The sequence below is a fragment of the Haliotis cracherodii genome, unplaced genomic scaffold, assembly GCF_022045235.1.
Source record: "Haliotis cracherodii isolate W230 unplaced genomic scaffold, xgHalCrac1.p SCAF_25, whole genome shotgun sequence".
NCBI lineage: Eukaryota > Metazoa > Mollusca > Gastropoda > Lepetellida > Haliotidae > Haliotis > Haliotis cracherodii.
The window spans coordinates 2,786,546-2,797,925 of NW_027266281.1; positions in this window are offsets into that span (position 1 = coordinate 2,786,546).

Consider the following 11,380-nt stretch of genomic DNA (forward strand, 5'->3'; position numbering starts at 1 on the left):
TTGCCACACGAATGATGCCCCAATATTTAACATGCTTTTGAAAATATACAAAATATGAATGCTACACAATTTGAAGTCAGTAGTGAGGGAGTGAGTTGGGTTTAGCGCCGCTTTTTACAGTACTAGTATTCCAGTTATATCGCGACGTGTCAGCTCAATGTGGGAGGAACATATTTTCTGTACGAATCGGCGCGTTATCATTTCTTATGATGGATCTTGGAGAGAGCTGCGTATTTTGTTGCCAGGAGGCTCCTAAAGTGAGCAGTCTATAGTCCGAGGTTAGGTGAGATGTATCATTCATGAATCACTGAAGATCAATGACGACCCTTAGGCGCCCGCGAAAAAGGGTAAGTACGCCCTGCCCCGCCTCGCCCCGCCCCGCCCAACTGGCAACACCCACCACCTACACAGGTTGTCAAAAAAATGAATCCACCACATTTGGTTGTACAGTACAGTACTTACTTACTCGAGGTGCAGAGAGGACAACACGTGAATGAACATACACAATGTGTTCTATCATGGTTCAGCAAAGAGTGCAAGCAATGTTTGTTATATGCATGACATAAACCCTCAGTAAACTCTACCTATATGCATCTGTCACCGCTCATGCATTAAACACCACAGTTGTTAGTGTTAGTGTTTCCATACAGCCTACCTGGAAGTTCCATGACAAAGGGCTGGAAGGTGTGTTATCTTTCTGAACGAACCTAAATGTATTCATTTGCTGAATACAACTCCCCACACACAGAGAAGTCCTGCACTGATTCACCATATGAAAACCTGACCTAAACTTGGCCACGGTCATATCACAGCCAACATGGCGAAGGGGATATGTCCTCGTTTGGTGTGTCTGGCTGCGCTCCTTGTCAGTGGTATGTTATTTTTTTTAATATAAGAACAAACTTAGTATTATGGTTTCATTCATGTTTCGTGGTATTAATAATTGAGTCTGGATCAAACAATCGAAAAAGGGATATTATCAGCAACGATTCACGATTTTGGGGTACGATGACAAGCTGTCAACCAAGTCACCTCATCCTTTCGACGCCCGCGTTGTTGCTGGGGACATATACTTACCCATATAATTTTAATCACACATCAATGGTGCCAGATTTCCCACCAGATATGTTTAATCACACATCAATGGTGCCAGATTTCCCACCAGATATGTTTAAACACAGATCAATAGTGCCAGTATTCCCACCAGATATGTTTAATCACACATCAATGGTGCCAGATTTCCCACCAGATATTTTTAATCACACATCAATGGTGCCAGATTTCCCACCAGATATGTTGAATCACACATCAATGGTGCCAGATTTCCCACCAGATATGTTTAATCACACATCAATGGTGCCAGTATTCCCACCAATTATGTTTAATCACACATCAATGGTGCCAGATTTCCCACCAGATATGTTGAATCACACATCAATGGTGCCAGTATTCCCACCAGATATGTTTAATCACACATCAATGGTGCCAGTATTCCCACCAGATATGTTTAATCACACATCAGTGGTGCCAGATTTCCCACCAGATATGTTTAATCACACATCAATGGTGCCAGTATTCCCACCAGATATGTTTAATCACACATCAATGGTGCCAGATTTCCCACCAGATATGTTTAATCACACATCAATGGTGCCAGTATTCCCACCAGATATGTTTAATCACACATCAATGGTGTCAGTATCTCCACCAGAAATGTTTAATCACACATCAATGGTGTCAGTATCTCCACCAGAAATGTTTAATCACACATACGTGTTGTAAGTATTCCCACGAGATATGCTTAGTCACACATCAATGGTGTCACTATTTTCACTATAATTTGTTAATCACGCATAAGTGTTGTAAGTATTCATATCAAATATGCTTAATCACACATCAATGGTGTCAGTATTCCAATTATATATTGTTAATCACACATAAGTGTTGTAAGTATTCAAATCAAATATGCTTACTCATACATCAATGGTGGTAGTATTCCAACTATATATTGTTAATCACGCATACGTGTTGTAAGTATTCATATCAAATATGCTTAATCACACATCAATGGTGTCAGTATTTTCACTATATTTTGTTAATCACACATACGTGTTGTAAGTATTCCCACCAGATGTGTTTAATCACACAAGAGTGGTGTCAGTATTAACACCAGATATACTTAATCACACATCAGTAGTGTCAGTATTAACACTGAGTTAACCAATGAGTTTGGGATCTCCTAATATGGAGGTTTGAATATTACTTCTTGATTTGAGAGTGACACAACAACGTCCCATTATGTTCTGGTAGACTACATTAACCAGTGTGACTGTAGAGGCCCCTACCAGGAAGTTATTTGTGGACAGCAGCATGACTGCATAACAACGAGTACCGTAAATCTTGAAATTAACGCGAACGTGAATTAAATGCGAAAAATGCGAAAAGTCTTCGTTCGTATTGATGAAACTTTGGATAGCGACAATACCAACTTGAATATGAACACAAACACGGTTTATTGGGCAGCAGTTGTAACCAGAATATAACAATGGCATTCAAAGAATAGGAACTACACAACTCACTGACAGCTCGATAGATACACACTTCTCATCGTGGTGTCGGACGTATTACTGTTATCTACCCGGAAGCTCATTCTTTGCTTGTTTGTTGTTTGACGCCGCACTCAATAATATTCCAGTTATATAGCGGCGGTCTGTAAATAATCGAGCTGGACCAGACATCATGGGCATCGATCTACGCAATTGCGGTACGATGATATGCATCAACCAAGTCAGCGAACCTGACCACCTGTTCCCGTTAGTCGCCTTTTACGACAAGCATAGGAGTCTGTTAGGAGTGTGAATAAGCTGACACCTACTCGACCCACGGCATAATCCAATTGAATTTAACAGAATAAAAGACCTATTCACGGGCTCCACAGCTATGCACGCACTGAGGACCACGCCCTGTTTAGGAAAGGTTTTACATATTTATTGAACAATCGGCCGTAACCACAAGGGAATCTATATTGCTTTCTATTCAACTTTTCAACTTTCTATTCTATCCTATTCTATTCGACCAGGAAGTTATTTGTTGACTGCTGCTATTATGTCAACAACAGCAGCATAATAACATGATCAGCCCAAGTAGTCACCCACAACGACGAGTACTCAGTCGATGTATACACACTTGTGCAATCATGATGGTTACGTCTTCTGTTATCTACCCGTAAGCTCTAAGGTCAATCTTACGGATCCTATAAGCCGTTTCACCACAACTATGCACCCACTGAGAGCCACTCCCTGTTTAGGAAAGGTGTATATTTACTAAACAATCGGCCATATCCACCAGTGAATCAATGTTGCTTTGTATTCAATATGGCGAAATACATTGAAGCTGACATTGTTCTCCTGGCATGTATTTCTTTCATGGGAGGATCCGATTACCTACTTCGATATATGTAACCTTTACTAATTAACTATTTGTGATACATGTAAGGTAAACCATTATATGAACCACGATTGCTATGTGGTGGGCTGATATCGACAAGTGATTTGCAATTTTCATTATCTCCCAGTGTTGTTTCATATTAGCACTTCATGATCAAACAGCACGGCTGTTGACTTTTAGACCGCTTTTCTATATAAGTACTAGTCTTCTTGTTATACGTGTCGTATCTAAAACCCGTAACAACATTAAGTGAGTTGGGTTTAACGGCGCTTTGAACAGTATTCCGATTACATCACCGCGTGTCAGTTAAATGTGGGAGAAAAGGCCGAAGCGATTCAGCCGTTTACCACTTTGATGAAACTCACGAGCATGGGTATGGCGCTGACAAACCTAGAATCATAATGGGTTCAAACAGGGCTATGCCTAGGTGTTGGCACTCGTGTATGCCTACATGTGTGCGACCATTCGTGTCTCCATGCAAACGTGGTGTCACACGTGTCTCCATGCAAACGTTGTGCCACTCGTGACGTGGAGGTGGTCGTGGAGGTGGAGGTGGAGGGAAGTCAAAGCAAGGATGAAAGCGATCTTTCGGGAGAGATGGGTGGGCCCTGAAAAGGGCCGTTTGGGAGAAGATAATGAAAAAAACGGGAACGGGAACCGGAACAGGAACGGAGACAGGAACGGGAAAACGACAACAGAAACGTCATCCTACGAAGGCGACCATGCTACTTCATTCGCGTTGCTCTGATTCGCAGGTTCCTTCTAGCTCTGATTCTCTCACTGACGTTGATGATACAACATCACGGAGGTTAATGATACACTACTGATGTTGAAGACACAACATCACGGACGTTGATGATACACCACTGACGTTGATGATACACCACTGACATTGAAGACACAACATCACGGACGTTGATGATACACGACTAACGTTGATCACACAACTTCAGGGACGTTGTTGATACACCACTGACGTTGATAATACACAAACCACGGATGTTGATGATACACCACTGATGTTGAAGACACAACATCACGGACGTTGATTATACACCACTGACGTTGAAGACATAACTTTACGGACGTTGATGATACACGACTGACGCTGAAGACACAACTTCACGGGCGTTGGTGATACACCACTGACGTTGAAGAAACAACATCACTGACGTTGATGATACACTACTGATGTTGAAAACGAAACACCGCTGACGTTGATGATACACCACCGCTGACGTTGATGATTCACCACTGATGGTGAAGACACAACACCACTGACGTTGATGATACACCGCTGACTTTGATGATACACCACTGACGTTGATAATACACCACTGACGTTGAAGACACAACATCACGGACGTTGATGATACACCACTGACGTTGAAGACACAACATCACGGACGTTGATGATGCACCACTGACGTTGATGATACACGACTGACGTTGAAGACGAGACATCACGGACGTTGATGATGCACCACTGACGTTGAAGACACAACTTCACGGACGTTGATGATACAGTACTGACATTGATGATGCACCACTGACGTTGAAGACACACGACTGACGTTGAAGACACAACACCACGGACGTTGATGATACACCGCTGACGTTGATGATACACCACCACTGACGTTGATGATACACCACTGACGTTGATGATACACCACTGACGTTGATGACACACCACTGACGTTGAAGACACAACACTGACGTTGATGATACACCACTGATGTTGAAGACACAACATCACGAACGTTGATGATACACCACTGACGTTGAAGACACAATTTCATGGACGTTGATGACACACCACTGACGTTGAAGACATAACTTTACGGACGTTGATGATACACGACTGACGCTGAAGACACAACTTCACGGGCGTTGGTGATACACCACTGACGTTGAAGAAACAACATCACTGACGTTGATGATACACTACTGATGTTGAAAACGAAACACCGCTGACGTTGATGATACACCACCGCTGACGTTGATGATTCACCACTGATGGTGAAGACACAACACCACTGACGTTGATGATACACCGCTGACTTTGATGATACACCACTGACGTTGATAATACACCACTGACGTTGAAGACACAACATCACGGACGTTGATGATACACCACTGACGTTGAAGACACAACATCACGGACGTTGATGATGCACCACTGACGTTGATGATACACGACTGACGTTGAAGACGAGACATCACGGACGTTGATGATGCACCACTGACGTTGAAGACACAACTTCACGGACGTTGATGATACAGTACTGACGTTGATGATACACCACTGACGTTGATAATACACCACTGACGTTGATGATAAACCACTGACGTTGATAATACATCACTGACGTTGATGATACACTACTGACGTTGATGATACACCACTGACGTTGATAATACACCACTGACGCTGATGATACACCACTGACTTTGATGATACACTACTGACGTTGATGATACACCACTGACGTTGATGATACACCACTGACGTTGATGATACACCACCACTGACGCTGATGATACACCACTGACGTTGATAATACACCACCGCTGACTTTGATGATACACCACTGACGTTGATAATACACTACTGACGTTGATGATACACCACCGCTGACGTTGATGATACACCACTGACGTTGATGATACACCACTGACGTTGATGATACACCACCACTGACGCTGATGATACACCACTGACGTTGAAGACACAAGACCGCTGACTTTGATGATACACCACTGACATTGATGATGCACCACTGACGTTGAAGACACACGACTGACGTTGAAGACACAACATCACGGACGTTGATGATACACGACTGACGTTGATGATACACCACCACTGACGTTGATGATACACCACTGACGTTGATGATACACCACCACGGGCGTTGATGACACAACACTGACGTTGAAGACACAACACCACGGACGTTGATGATACACCGCTGACGTTGATGATACACCACTGACGTTGATGATACACCACTGACGTTGATGACACACCACTGACGTTGAAGACACAACACTGACGTTGATGATACACCACTGATGTTGAAGACACAACATCACGAACGTTGATGATACACCACTGACGTTGAAGACACAATTTCATGGACGTTGATGACACACCACTGACGTTGAAGACACAACTTCACGGACGTTGATGATACCCTACTGACGTTGATGATACACCACTGACGTTGATAATACACCACTGACGTTGATGATACACCACTGACGTTAATGATACACCCCCGCTGACGTTGATGATACACCACTGACGTTGATGATACACCACTGACGTTGATGATACACCACCGCTGACGTTGATGATACACCACTGACGTTGATGATACACCACCACTGACGCTGATGATACACCACTGATGTTGAAGACACAAGACCGCTGACGTTGATGATACACCGCTGACTTTGATGATTCACCACCGACTTGAAGACACAACATCACGGACGTTGATGATACACCACTGACGTTGATGATACACGACTGACGTTGAAGACACAACATCACGGACGTTGATGATACACCACTGACGTTGATGATACACCACCACTGACGTTGAAGACACAACATCACGGAAGTTGATGATACACCTCTGACGTTGATGATACACGACTGACGTTGATGACACAACATCACGGACGTTGATGATACACCTCTGACGTTGATGATACACCACTGAAGTTGAAGACACAACACCACTGACGTTGATGATACACGACTGACGTTGATGATACACCACCTACATCAAGCATGTCTCTCCACGTCGGTTCACATTCAGAATTCAGGCGTCCGTTCCACAACATGATCGCAGCGCTAAGGTGATCGCAGCTCACATACTTTAACTTAGACGAACGACTGCCATTGTGCTACAATAGGATCGCCTTGTGGAACGAGACCTTGCACCTCAAAGTTTACAATCACGTCATAATGCCCAATGACGTGTTTGTGGAATTCTGTTGCAAGATCCTTCGGCGATGTGACGTCAACCTAGCAACAAAGTTGCAGGGTCATCGACTGTGCGTAAGCTCGTCTCAGTGATCTATCATCTCCAGACGCAGTCGGCACACACTCCTCCTCCTCCCTCCCTCCCTCCCCCCTCCTCCCTCCTCCCTCCTCCTGCCTTCGTCCTTCCCGCATTCCCCCCTTCCCCCCTTCCCCGCCGCTGCTATCCGAATCCGAACCGGACGTGCCAATCTTGGAGACACACACGTACTTCCCCCGGAACCGGAAGTGTCGCCTCACGGAAGCGGAAGTGCCGCCATCTTGGATGCGCAGGTCACTTGACCACAACCGGAAGTAGTTCGTACCAGACTACTGCCCCAACTACTAATAAATGTTTCTGCTTGAAAATTGAAAAAATAAAACAAGGAGATGTTAGATCTACAAGTAGTTTCCTAAACATCATTTACAAAAAACTTTTTGTAATGTCCAAAGCACAACGTTTTCACAACGTAATTTGCAACGTTGTTGTTACCTTGTGGAATAAACGTCATAGAGTGACACAATTACGTTCTGAAAATTTTAGTATTAAGAAAATTCAAAAACCGAATATATAGAAAGGTAATGCATTACTTCCTTGGTATTCTGACAAATACAGGGTGGCCAAGTCATCTAAGGTGCCGCGATTCGCTGTGCAGAGTTGCGTCCCTTGGGCACGCCAGAAACCTATGATTGTGGGTTCGAATCCCGGTTCGCTTCGATTAGGTTTCAAGGTTTGTCAGCACCATACCCGTGCTCGTGGGTTTCACCGAAGTGGTAAACGTCTGAGACCTGCATCGCTTTGGGCTTTCCTCCCACATTAAGCTGGCACGCTGTGATATAACTGTAATAGTGTTAAAAGCGGCGTTAAACACAACTCACTCACTCACACACTCACTTTGCTCTGTTGTTCTTGGTCCATCACCTCCGCTTCATCTGACCCTCACAGTCGTTCTTGGGCCATCACCTTCGCTTCATCTGGCCCTCCCTTCTCTCTGTCGTTCTTGGGCCATCACCTTCGCTTCATCTGGCCCTCCCTTCTCTCTGTCGTTCTTGGGCCATCACCTTCGCTTCATCTGGCCCTCCCTTCTCTCTGTCGTTCTTGGGCCATCACCTTCGCTTCATCTGGCCCTCCCTTCTCTCTGTCGTTCTTGGTCCATCACCTTCGCTTCATCTGGCTCTCCCGCCTCTCTGTCGTTCATGGTCCATCACATACGCTTCATCTGGCTCTCCCTTCTCCCTGTCGTTCTTGGTCCTTCACCTTTTCTTCATCTGGCTCTCCCTTCTGTCTGTCGTTCTTGATCCATCGCCTTCGCTTCATCTGTCTACCCCTCGCGTTCTTGATCCATCGCCTTCGCTTCATCTGTCTACCCCTCGCGTTCTTGATCCATCACCTTCGCTTCATCTGGCTCTCCCTGTCGTTCTTGGGCCATCACCTTCGCTTCATCTGGCTCTCCCTTCTGTCTGTCGTTCTTGATCCATCACCTTCGCTTCATCTGGCTCTCCCTTCTGTCTGTCGTTCTTGATCCATCGCCTTCGCTTCATCTGTCTACCCCTCGCGTTCTTGATCCATCGCCTTCGCTTCATCTGTCTACCCCTCGCGTTCTTGATCCATCACCTTCGCTTCATCTGGCTCTCCCTGTCGTTCTTGGGCCATCACCTTCGCTTCATCTGGCTCTCCCTTCTGTCTGTCGTTCTTGATCCATCACCTTCGCTTCATCTGGCTCTCCCTTCTGTCTGTCGTTCTTGATCCATCGCCTTCGCTTCATCTGTCTACCCCTCGCGTTCTTGATCCATCGCCTTCGCTTCATCTGTCTACCCCTCGCGTTCTTGATCCATCACCTTCGCTTCATCTGGCTCTCCCTGTCGTTCTTGATCCATCACCTTCGCTTCATCTGGCTCTCCCTGTCGTTCTTGATCCATCACCTTCGCTTCATCTGGCTCTCCCTGTCGTTCTTGATCCATCACCTTCGCTTCATCTGGCTCTCCCTGTCGTTCTTGATCCATCACCTTCGCTTCATCTGGCTCTCCCTGTCGTTCTTGATCCATCACCTTCGCTTCATCTGGCTCTCCCTGTCGTTCTTGATCCATCACCTTCGCTTCATCTGGCTCTCCCTGTCGTTCTTGATCCATCACCTTCGCTTCATCTGGCTCTCCCTGTCGTTCTTGATCCATCGCCTTCGCTTCATCTGGCTCTCCCTGTCGTTCTTGGGCCATCACCTTTTCTTCATCTGGCTCTCCCTTCTGTCTGTCGTTCTTGATCCATCGCCTTCGCTTCATCTGTCTACCCCTCGCGTTCTTGATCCATCGCCTTCGCTTCATCTGTCTACCCCTCGCGTTCTTGATCCATCACCTTCGCTTCATCTGGCTCTCCCTGTCGTTCTTGGGCCATCACCTTCGCTTCATCTGGCTCTCCCTTCTGTCTGTCGTTCTTGATCCATCACCTTCGCTTCATCTGGCTCTCCCTTCTGTCTGTCGTTCTTGATCCATCGCCTTCGCTTCATCTGTCTACCCCTCGCGTTCTTGATCCATCGCCTTCGCTTCATCTGGCTCTCCCTGTCGTTCTTGGGCCATCACCTTTTCTTCATCTGGCTCTCCCTTCTGTCTGTCGTTCTTGATCCATCGCCTTCGCTTCATCTGTCTACCCCTCGCGTTCTTGATCCATCGCCTTCGCTTCATCTGTCTACCCCTCGCGTTCTTGATCCATCACCTTCGCTTCATCTGGCTCTCCCTGTCGTTCTTGATCCATCACCTTCGCTTCATCTGGCTCTCCCTGTCGTTCTTGATCCATCACCTTCGCTTCATCTGGCTCTCCCTGTCGTTCTTGATCCATCACCTTCGCTTCATCTGGCTCTCCCTGTCGTTCTTGATCCATCACCTTCGCTTCATCTGGCTCTCCCTGTCGTTCTTGATCCATCACCTTCGCTTCATCTGGCTCTCCCTGTCGTTCTTGATCCATCACCTTCGCTTCATCTGGCTCTCCCTGTCGTTCTTGATCCATCACCTTCGCTTCATCTGTCTACCCCTCGCGTTCTTGATCCATCACCTTCGCTTCATCTGGCTCTCCCTGTCGTTCTTGATCCATCACCTTCGCTTCATCTGGCTCTCCCTGTCGTTCTTGATCCATCACCTTCGCTTCATCTGGCTCTCCCTGTCGTTCTTGATCCATCACCTTCGCTTCATCTGGCTCTCCCTGTCGTTCTTGATCCATCACCTTCGCTTCATCTGGCTCTGCCCTCCCTCTGCCGTACTGAGTCCCTCAAAGTGATCCACCTCGTTTGTCCCAACGATAAACAATGTCATTTCGCAATTGGAATAAGTGATTTTCTACAAAGAAATCATAATAAAATAAAACTAGTTTACACTGTCACTTATGACATACACATGGGTTATCAATAACTTTTAGTTTTGATGGAATACGCTTCGCACCCATTTAAAGGTGCTTATGATTCATGTCTTATCTTTATTTTCGTAGCTGTTGGTCAAACTATCCGATTGGTACCGCCGCTGAATAACAGTGTTGGCAGACTTGAGGTGTAATATAATGGTTCATGGGGAACGGTTTGTGATGATAGTTTTGGGCATTTGTCATTTGATGAACACAACCTGGGGTTGAGATAGTAGTCTCTTCTACCATATCTCCTTCAATTTGGTCAATCTGGTTTTAACATCCTTCATGGCAGATACTGGTTGGAATGTTCCATATTGCAATCCTGGGACGTGGACAATGCATACTGGCTTTTGCTTCGCCTCCTCTTTACCACTTTGGCCACCCCTCCAAAGTTTGGCTGAGTAACGTCGACTGTACGGGGACAGAGACCTCCCTAGACGAGTGTTCCCACTCTCGTTGGGGAACAGCGAGTTGTTCTCACAGTAGTGATGTTGGTGTGGTATGTC